Source organism: Prosopis cineraria, unplaced genomic scaffold (genome assembly GCF_029017545.1).
Source record: "Prosopis cineraria cultivar Desert tree isolate PC_DT_omini unplaced genomic scaffold, ASM2901754v1 PC878, whole genome shotgun sequence".
NCBI lineage: Eukaryota > Viridiplantae > Streptophyta > Magnoliopsida > Fabales > Fabaceae > Prosopis > Prosopis cineraria.
In genome coordinates, this window is record NW_026556203.1 from 12,774 (window position 1) to 24,323 (window position 11,550).

At 28.7% G+C, this 11,550-nt stretch overlaps 1 long non-coding RNA gene across 1 annotated transcript; it reads right to left on the reverse strand.

Moving 5' to 3' along the window:
• On the reverse strand, positions 1 to 1,344 carry LOC129298665 (uncharacterized). The gene is made up of 2 exons (XR_008590407.1): positions 524 to 1,344; positions 1 to 347 (listed from the first exon to the last, which is right to left on the reverse strand). It is a non-coding gene; the product is annotated as an uncharacterized LOC129298665 (long non-coding RNA).
• Between the last annotated feature and the right edge of the window lie 10,206 nt (positions 1,345 to 11,550).

Sequence of the window (11,550 nt, forward strand, 5' to 3'; positions counted from 1 at the left end):
TAAAGGATTAAGGAATAAATTTATCTTAAAATTTATTTAATAAGAGCACCTAATATTTTAAATTTTTTATTTAAACAATATCTTTCTTCAATTTTTTAAGAAGGGTACCATTCTGTCCTGCAGTTAACTCATACCATTGTTGACTGTTAAATCAATAACTTTGACCATTAGACACATGCGTGACAAGCTGAGTTGGACTCTCGTGTGAAAACAATCTTGCATTTATGGATATCAATGAGTGGAATTTGTCTTCTCCATGCTTGAACTCAACTCCATCTTCTGTCAAGCTTCACGTTCCTCTGTTTTTTTTTTTTTTTCGTTTTAAGTCTTGAACTTGATAACTCAACCTTGAAATTCATCAAAGATGCTAACATCATCAACGACATTAGTCAAAGCAAAGAAGAAAATGAAGATAAAAAAGAATCCTCCTCATTAACAAAAACGCCAAAGCAACAACAGCAACAGTATCTACCATAACTATGAAATTAATTATTTTGAGAATGAATTTACAGAACTACAAAACCTGAATTTAAGCTTCTTGAACGAGCCTTCAGTACAAGCACCACCCGCATAATCATAATCTGTGGCACCAGATGGGTGCAACCCTTTTCCCACTCTCACCTTCGCTATCTACTTTCACGGACTTGTACGAGAGGAAGGATCTAAATCGAATAAATTGCTAGATGTGGCCAATTCTAGGTCAATAAAATTGCCAAAATTCCTTAACTTTGTTAAATTTGTCATAATCCATAAAAAAACGTAGATTCGAATGAATTCAACCAAATCACCTGAACTTGATTGAATGCGATTCCATGGAGCAAAGCAATGCATTCGGAGCTAAATTGGCAACGTGATTACATGTTATTGCGATGCGACATCATTAGACAAATCATAGAGCTCTGTTTCTTGCATCGGCAAAATTGCAAAAAGGGAAAACAATCAAGAGGGGGGGTCAGAGAGAGACTCAACTTTACGATAAAGGAAAATTCCTTTTAGGTCAGAGAAATTAATGAGAAGGCATATCGTGCCACCACTAATGTAGAGGGAATGAAGCAAGCCCTAAAAGTTGGGGTCTGCTTAATGGATCTAAAGGAGAGGCAGTCTTGGACGATGATATCAATGTTAGGAACAAAGGCCTTAAGATCCTCCATGACCTTGAAGGTTGAGAGCAAAACAAGTGAAACCCATCTAAGCGAGGGAGATTGGGTTGGCTTGGAGACGACGACCATGATCGTGGACCATGAGGGCGCTAGAGGATGGAAGGGTGAGAGGAAGCCATAAATGTGTGAAGTGGGAGAGTCTTTTCAAAGTGGTGAAGGATGATGTAGATGATGAGATTCTTTAGGCATTGAAGTCTTGGTCCACGTGAATCCCACTCAAAGCAACGATCGACGGACAAACGAATTAACAGTAGTATGAGATTGCATCATTTTTTTAAATTAAAGAATAATATTGTTCTAGCAAAAAGTTTAAGATATTGAGTGCATTTAGTAAAAAATTTTTAAGACAAATTTATCATTTAATTTTTAAATAAAAATAAGGAGCAAAAGTAAAAGGCAGAAATACATTTGCTGAACTGGCTTTTAAAACCGTAAAAGCAACTCCCACTTACATTTTTTAAAATTGACTTTTCCAATACTTTTAAGCTTCACTGACGAGCTTTTTTAAAAAAAATATCTAAACATAAATTGTGTGGAAGTTAACTTACCTAAAAAGATTTTCAAAGTACCAAAGCGTAAAATATCCGTAGAGGCAAAGACACCAAAGTGTAAAATTTCCTTGTAATTTGATTTAACTACCATTTTTTTTTTTACTTCGTTTGATTTAACTACATGAATCCTACGACCCATTTAGAGTCCGATAAATTAGTAGGCTCATGTACTGTGAATATTGCAATATTTTATTTTATGTTATTGTGAACCGCAGTATGTTATTGATTTGATATGTGCATGATCTCACGCGTATGAAGGTTTTGAAACTTTTACTTGAAATGTCCCCACGTTTTTTGTTTAATTCAACTAAACTATAGAATAATTGTTTATTCGTGTATGTTTATAAATATTGAAAAAATTTATGTAATTCTTTTGTGATGTTTGTTGAAATTGATGCAGTCCTAACAAAAAAAAAATCTTCTACCCCGTGAATTTAAATTTTATAAATTAGATTTGATTCAAATTTAAAAAAAAAATTACAATTATGGTAGAATTCCAAGTACCAAATCTACCCTAGTCAATTAATTTAATTCCGAGTAATCATTTTTTAATAAACTCTTATTCAAACAAGGGGACAAGTTATATAGGTATGATAATTCGTTCTTATTAATGAGAAATTTTTTATATCATTCAAGTAAAATATTTTATTTATATAAGTTTTGAATTTGAGATTTTAAATGTAAAATATAAATTTGAATCTGTTAACCTAATTTTAAGTGCTACCTCAAATTAAAAGCTGACAAATCAATGGAATTGAATTTAATGAAAGAGATTAATTTCGATGGATCGAGATTTAAATTTTGCTTAAAAAAATATTCACATTTAATATTTAATGTTTTCCTGATAATTTGAATGCAGTTGTCTCCTGTGAAAAAGATGCATTTGGATTTGGATAACTTAAAAAAGCTGACCACGCAAGGTGGGGGCACGTGGATCCAAAGCTGCTGAATCAGATTTATGGAATTCTGAGACGATTTATGATAATGACAATGTTCCAACCAGGCTGCCTCAAGTTCTGTATCATTGAGATTTTTTTTTTTAAATTACAAAATAAGTCTAAACTTAAAAATTTCTAATACTAAAATAAAAACAAACAAAATAAATTACACATTTCTATTTAAGTGATAAAAACTAAAACAGCCTGGCGCTGTATCATTGAGATTGATACAAACTCGCTTGACTGTTTTACAAGACCTTTGATTAATTTCTTCAATTCATTTATTTAATCTAATATCAACAATGAAGTTTTTTATTTCAATAATAACGAAAACAATAGACGGCTGCTTTCAAGTTTTAAGTTGTTCAGTCCTCGTAGAAAAAAAAGTTTTAAGTAATTTAGAATCGACAAGGTTGATTGTTTATTTTTAACATGCATGTTTCGTTAGATAAGTATCTCGCCTCAATTATTTATCCCGACGAAATTATAAACTTGTAAATTTTGCCAACCTTGTGTCTTGCATCAAACTTAACAAATAAAAAACGCACCACAAGTTGCTATTCATCATAGTTTATAAATATAATATTTTATATTAAAATTTCAATAGCTATAGTTATTAGTACTTTTAAAAGAATTAAGGTATAATCTTACCCTTAAACTATTATCAGAGTAACAATATTGCTTTTAAACTATAATTGTAGCAATATCCTCCTAAACTAATTAAATCAAATCAATATTACCCCCATAATTAAAAAATGATAAACATTCATTAACTTCATTGCTCCTTTAGAAATAATTTAGGAGCAAAATTATACATTAACCTTTTTTAAAATGAACTAATAAAGTGAAAAGGAACTACAAGAAACTAATAAACCACCCCCTCCAAACTATAATAGCTAGCTAATTCATATTTTATATACAATATTAGTTGAAATTTTAAATTTTAAAAAATGTCTACATCTTTCTATCTATACTCTTATTAAATATTCTATATAAGAGTTTTGAAAACAATAATTAAAATGTTAATACACAATTTTTTCAAAAAAAATAATAGATGAAGGAAGGATATAGTTAAAAAATAACTATAAAAATTATTTAATATCTTATATTTTAAATCAGGTAAAATTTTTGGAATATGTTTTATATCATAATGCGGTAAACTATCGATGGACAATAACCCAAAAGGAATATAAAGAGGCACTTGACCAGGGAAGATTGGCGTGATGATTGAGATAGATCCGGAACATCTGCCATAAGTTGTAAAAATTATGAATTAAATTAAATTATTATTAAATACCAGTACCATCTATCTTGTAATATAATGATCGCATATTTTTACGTTTAATACATTTTAATCTAATTTAATTTCAACTATGTTTGAATTAAGATAATGATGTCAACGGCAGAAAATTAGCGGTGCAGAGAAATTTATGGAGGTACTTAGATCCTTAATAGGGAAGCTGAGCGTTTCTAGAATAGAAAATCTAATGGGCAATTTTTGTGAAACATGCGTATGGCTAATCATGGAGGTGGATTTTAATTTGTAAGACATTAAATGATAGCTGATCTGGAAGCATGAAAGCACCTAAAGAGTGCGGGTGGCCTAATGACTAGCCATTGAGAAGTGGATGCTACACAATTTACAAGGATGTGCTATTGGTAATAATATGAGATCTACTTGGGCTTCTACATTTGGGTTTATTCGTTGAAAACTATGGGATGCCCGTAACAGGTTCATCTTACAATGGTCAGGCAAGTACGTGATATTTACTACGCAGTAGCATTGGCTCTTTGATCCATGGATGCTGTTGCAACATTGTTGTGTGCACTGCTTTGTTGGTAGAACCATGGCATTGAAATTCAGGCCGAATCGGCCAAATCAACTAAAAATTGGTGACTCAATTTTTTGTCTAGTTTAAGTTTACTTTTAAATTAATGAGGGAATGAATTGATATAACTCATCAACCTAGTGTTACCCGGATAATCCAGTGGATTGACTGGATTAACGGGTTATTATTTTTTCAGACAAAACTTCTAAAACGACATTGTTTTGAGAGATTTTTTTCTTTTTTGATTTTTAAAGTGCTAAGTTTAGAAATAAGATAACAAAAAAAAGTGAAATTGAAGTCAAAAAATGAAAAGTTAGAGGCAGAGCACGCTAAGTCTAATCCAGATTTTCAAACAGCATTCAATTGGGCCTTTTGTTTGTGTCTCTCCTCTCTTGCCCTAACTTAATCGATGTTTCTTTTCTGGCTCAACCTCCATCCCTTTTCCAAGCTTTAGTTCCATTTCCATCTCTACTGTCTCTGTCTCTTCTCCAACTCTATCTTCGCCTCTGCTATCTCCATCTCTTCTCCAGCCTAGTCTTTGACTCTCTGTCTCTTCTTCAGCTTTATCTCCGTCTTTTATCAGCTTAATCTCTATCTCTTCTCTAGCTTTGTCTCCATCTTTTCTCTATACTTTTGAGATTAAAGAGTTGTAATTGTAAGGATAGATATTTAAAGTATTGTATTTTATTATTGTTAGACTTTTGAGTTGTTGGATTTGGTTGAATGTTTTTATAATTAATGTCTTTTTATTTAAGTTGTATTATTTTAATCATGACCAGTTTGCCACCGGTTCAACCCCTGATTTAACCCTAATTGAATCACTAATCAATGACCCAATACCATAATCAGTTTAATGATCTGTTTGGTTTTACACACCTTGGATAGAACTGTGGGTTATGGCTTACATATGACATGAGAGCAAAGTTTCAAAAAAGGTTAAGCTAGATGTTAACAATATGCTAAATGTCTCTTTTGCCACAAGATACTACTTCTACGAAGGCTAATGAGATACTGATTTGGTAAATCTATTCTTCACTACATAGAGGGTGGCAAGTCAAGATTAATCATGTCTATTGTGAAGGAAATAAAAATGCTGACTGCATGGATTCCTTTACTATTGCCATGGACATGTGAGTGCATGGCCTGGATCATCTACCAGACAACTTGAGGAAGCTCTCATGAGTCTACACTCTAGGCGTTGGCTAGATTTAAATGTAATAATAAATTCTAGTTAGGTCTTCTCATTTTCTTAACCTAAAAAAAATGACTTGGAGAAGTGAATATTTATATGTACTTCACTTTTATTAGATATTATACTGAATCTTGAATAAATTACCTCGAGGCACATCTCCAATAGAATCTAATCAATTTTGATTTTAACAATCCTATATTAAAAATACTAATTATTACAACTATTGTCAGTATTTAAGTATCAAAGCTCAACAAATAATAATAGATGAAAAAATTGAGAGTCAATTGATTCAATCGATTGAAAGAGTTCAAATTAACTTATTTTGATATTATTTTTTGAAGTACATTTTTTAGACAAGAAGAAGTGCATCTTAGATGAACTATGGGTGCATCCTTTTTTCTTACTCTCAATTTCTCTCATTTTTCCTTGATTACCATTAAATTGAAGCTTTTAATTGATTAGATTTAATATTTAATAATCTAAACAATTTTAAATTATAATATTTTATGTAAAATTATAATAATAATCTTAGTGAATATTAAGGGTTTGTTTGGATAATACTCAAAAGCATATTAAACTATATTTAGAATGTATTTTTGTCAAATTTAATAAAGAGTTAGATCTCACGAATATGCTTTTGTCAAGTGTAACCTTACTATCAAATACGCACTAAATCAATATCATTAAAACTTTAGTCTAATATGATAAGAAGAAAATGAAAAAAATAAATAATAAAGAAAAAGGGAAGGCTCCCCTCTCGAACAGAGAGGGGGGTTTCTTTGTTTTTTATCACCATTTTTTCTACTCTTTCCATCTAGTATATTGGTTATTGTTTAGAAATATAATTTAATCTATTTTATTAATCACTTATTGATGTAATTATTTTTTTTTAAATTAAAATTTTTAAATTATTCTTAAAAAGTAAAAAAAAGATAAAAAATAATATTATATGATTGACTTACTTTTTATTTAAAGATTATGTTTAAAATTTTACTTACTTTTATTTTTTATATTTTTATTATATTAATATTAATAATATTGATAGAAGTGATTTATAAATAAGTTTGTGAGAATTTTTTTAATTACGACCATGAATTTTTTTATATTAAATGAATTTGTTTTAGCTGCAGATTTAATGATAGACAATCATATTAAAACGTGAGGAGAAAATAATGATAAAAAAGAAGAAGAAGAAGAGATTCTTCTCCCCTTGAGAGCCGTGCCATTCTTCTAGTGGATACGGCTGGCCCTATCCTACAAGTACGTGTAAACATAGAGTCAGAGTGGTGAATATTTAGCGCACAGCAATGGGTGACACCAATTTTAATTGCATTCAGTTAAACATCCACGTGATTTTCCACGCGCAACGCAAAATTGGCACGAGATATCTTTTATGCTGTGCCCCGGCAATACAATTGATAGAACCGTCAATTAATATCCAATTTATAAATCAGCTTTTTTAAATTCAAAAAGATTAAAAACTGACTTATTACTTCAATCTTTAAAAAATAAGGCAAGTTTAAAAGGTTTTTTTTAAACTCAAAAATAAAAAGACTGATCTTTTAGAATCAGGGTCATATTAATGTTGATCATAATAAAAATTATTAAAATTTAGTTGATGATACAATTAATATATAATTGATGTCCATAGTTGATTTTGAAATATTATTTGTTTTATCATACTTAAAATTTTATATTATGTAAATTGATTTTATTTTATTTTTCTAAACTTAATATGGTGTGTAATGACTTTGTTAGAATTTTAAATATATTTTTTAAAATTTTAAATTTAAAAATAAAAAATAATCAGGGCCAAGCTGCTAAAAACAAAGCCTTGAAATATAATTGAGTTTAAAAGGGCTGACCGGTTTAGATCATGACCCTTAAAAGGGCCTTAATTGACACCTCTAACAATTCATCCTACCTTCTATGACTGAATTGCCCTTTCCCTTTCATTCTATGCCTATCATTACACAAAATCAAGTGGCAACTTTTATTGTGAGCTTGAATCTTGAAGGTTATAGGAATTATTTTATGTTGACAAGTTTTGGTACAATAATTACATTACACTAGCATGTGGCTCGTGCCATGTACAGAATCTTAAAAAATAAAAATAATTTAAATAAATGATAATAATTTAAAAAATTAAAATTTAAAATGTTATTATGTGAAAATAATTTTTTATTAACACTTAAACAATTTGAAGGAATCGATACACAAACAATGTTTAAAAATAAATTTAAAAATAGACAATAAAGTAAAATACATATTTCTAATATAAAGAAATCCATTTCTTTATATTCATTTATGGCAAAATATGCAAACTTCTTTATTTGTTTCTATTTTAATGACTAAAATACAAAGCTAACAATCACTTGAATAATATGTAAATCAACAAAATAAGCACATAAATATAGTTTATAAGAATAATATGATCCAAGTCTAGATCTTCAAACTCATAGTTGAAGGGAAACAAAACCAAAATTATAGAATAAGATAAACTCATGCTCATATAAACTTGATCACTTTCTCCATCATCTTTATCTCTACCTTCAATGCATCAACAACAACTATAATTAGGAAAATTTTGTATAAATTTCAAAACAAAATTGGTGAAAATTCACAATAAAATTTGAGAAATTATGACTTTGGCATCTTTAGTTTAGTCTTTATGGTAGAGTATGAGATCTCACAATAAACTTTACTTGCACCAAACAGCAAAGTCACAAAGAGTAAAAATCAAAAAAACAAATCTTGTTTGATAAAATAAGAGAAAATTTTGAGAATTTAAATTGAAAATTTCACTTTTAAACGTGTAGAAGATGGCTGGTCTTCATTGATGGTTACAAAAAGGAAGGTACGTAGCTTGTAACCTTCAAGTTGCAAGAGTTATAAAATGAGGATGGTAGTTATGAATTCATAATTTGGACAATAAGTGAAAATTAGTGCAACGACCTATGTTAGAAAAAACTAAACATCATTTAACACCTCATTTTGTAACTATCTTATCTCATATAATTACACTACCCATGTTAAACATGTTAGTGTTAATTAAAAAATTTGAATTTAACTTTAAATTTAAGGCTAATATGACTCGATAAGTTGAGATAATGTAGATATTTTTAAGGGTGAGGTAGTTTTATAATTATTTTAAATTATAAGCAGAATTGAAATTAAAATTATACTAATATTTTGAAAAATTAAATTTTAAATTATGAGTAATTTTGTGAAATTTTAAAATATAAATTAAAATTTCACAAAAAATTAAAAATAAAAAATTTAAAATTTAAAATTATGGGCAAGAAGTTGGTCTGTTTGGATAATTGATAGAATTTTTTTGGAGATGAGAAGGATATACATAATTTTGTCATTCTTTTATATTAGAAAGTAAAATTTTAAAATAAATAAATTAATAAAAAGTTGAGATAATGAGGAGATTTTTGAGAGTGAAGTAACTTTATATATTTTTTAAATTTTTATCTATTTTTTTAAAATTTAAAATTTAAAATTAAATAAATAATATAATTAAGGACACTTGTTGTTTTTAAATGTTACTTGTAATTTTATTTTTATATATAGATAGATAGATATTGCATTTATACTGAAGAGACACATTTGAAAAATTTAATAAATCATAAAGAAGGGATATACAATAAACGACGAAGAAGGATCACCATTGGAAGAGAAGTGGGGAGGTGAGGATAAGATAATTGATGAAGTGGAGAGTACTTTGAGATAAATAATAAAATATATATTGATTACCACTTTCACCCACCCATCCCTTTCCTGCTTCCATGCTTGGGACCGCCTCACCCATTCTCCTCTTCCTCTCCTTCCCTGATATCCTCTACCCCACCATGCCGTTATTCACGCTTACTACTATTTCTTTTATTTTATATACTTACTCTCATACTCACTCCTTTAAAAACATAAGATATTTCTTGAGAGTTTAATATTAAAAAATATTGTAAAATAATTTTAATTTTTTAATGGGCCATTAATTATTATTTTCAAATACTCTTAATTAATGAACTACTCAACCCAACATTCACACTTCTTTTTACTATTTTTTTTATCTCATGTACCTACTCTTATACTAGCTCCTTTAAAAATATAAGATACTATAAAAAAATTTTAGTTTTTAAATGGGTAATTAATGAATTTTTTAAATACCTTTAATTGATAAATTACTCAATCTTTTAGCCTTAGCTCTTCAGTAAAATAATATATTAAATAAGGGTAAATATAAGAAGTTAATATCAATTCCAAGACAATTAATTCATTTATTGAATTTATAATTCAGTTAAAAATATTTCAAATTTTTCAACGAAGAGAGCAAACAAGTTATTTTCAAGAAGACATCGTTAACTTAATGGTCTTGTTTAAAAACAAAATTTAGTTTACCATTACAAAATGCATCGACTTTAAAAACTTTTTCTCCCTGTAACTTTTTGCTATACTCATTGAAAATTGTAAAGGGATAAAATTAAAAGAAAATAATTAATAATCCATCTATTTATGCAAGGCAATCTGTAAAAATGATCATCATTTTTTTTTAAAGATGAATTACATATAAAAATGGAGGAGAGTATAAGAATTTGAAACTTCACATAAAAATATTTGCTTGATTACTCCAAGTGACCTTAATTATTAAATTTTATTAAATTTTATAATTCCTTTGTTCCCAATTACAGGGCACATTCAAGACTAATTTTTTATTCTTAATATAAATTATTTGATAGAGTATTGATTATGTTTTTAAATATTACTATTATTTAAATTTATTAACTATGAAAAAGAATATGACATGAATTTAAAAATTTTTCATTTAAATTAAAAAAAAATTAGAAGTTTAATCTGATTTTAGATAAAATTAATAGCTCATCCATCTCTCATTAATTTTGATAAAGTAATTAGAACCTTAAAAATATATTATAACCGGAGAAAACATACACACATGCGTGTTCCACGGTAGTTTATATTATCTGTAACGATAGGAAAGGGCTTATCTTGAGAAGTGTACCATGTTTATTCAAGTCATCTCAATAATTGCCAAGGTCAACTGGGCAACGAGCCTCGCGTCATGTGAAGGCTAAGACACAATCTTTTAATTATTATACAAGTCATTGTTAAATAATTTTTATTTTTAAAAAAATTAATTAAAATTTTATTTTTTTAAAAGAAAAATTTGCATCTCTTTAATCATATCTATGATAATAAATACAACATTTCATTTACTTAAAATATTTTCATTAATTTCTCAATTCTCTATAAAATAAAGATATAATTAAAAAGTGTATATACATGAGAGAGAGAGAGAGAGAGATACGTATCCAATATTTTATATGTTAACTCAAACAAAACTTAAAACGGCTTATGTGGGACCGTCATAGTAATCAAATTATAAAAATAAAATCGAACAAACAATTATCTTTTTAATAAATAACAAAAGTGGGCCTTAACTGGGCCGAGTATGGCGGGGTCATGGGTCTCGTAGTGAAACGGCAGAAACGTACTGATTATCCATTTGTCCGGTTCCGACAACTATGTCAGTATTTTTCCTATCTGACGCGGTAAAATTTGAATCGAAATACCCAGTGCGGAGAGTGAAAGCCCCGAAATAGCCTCCTCACTTGACAAGTGTGCGATACTTATTGGCCCACTTGTCAAACCTCACCGTCCCTTTGAAGTATCACGTGTTGAAACTTGAAACCGGCCGCTCTGCTCATTTTTACTGAATCCCTCTGCAAAACGAGATTGGGAATTAGGCATTTTTAAATCAGAGGATTAAGAACATTTTCGGCTTGATCAAATATATTAATCACTGGAAAAAGGAAGTGTCAATCCGTCCTTGTATGGTTAGAATCTAACCGTAGTTCC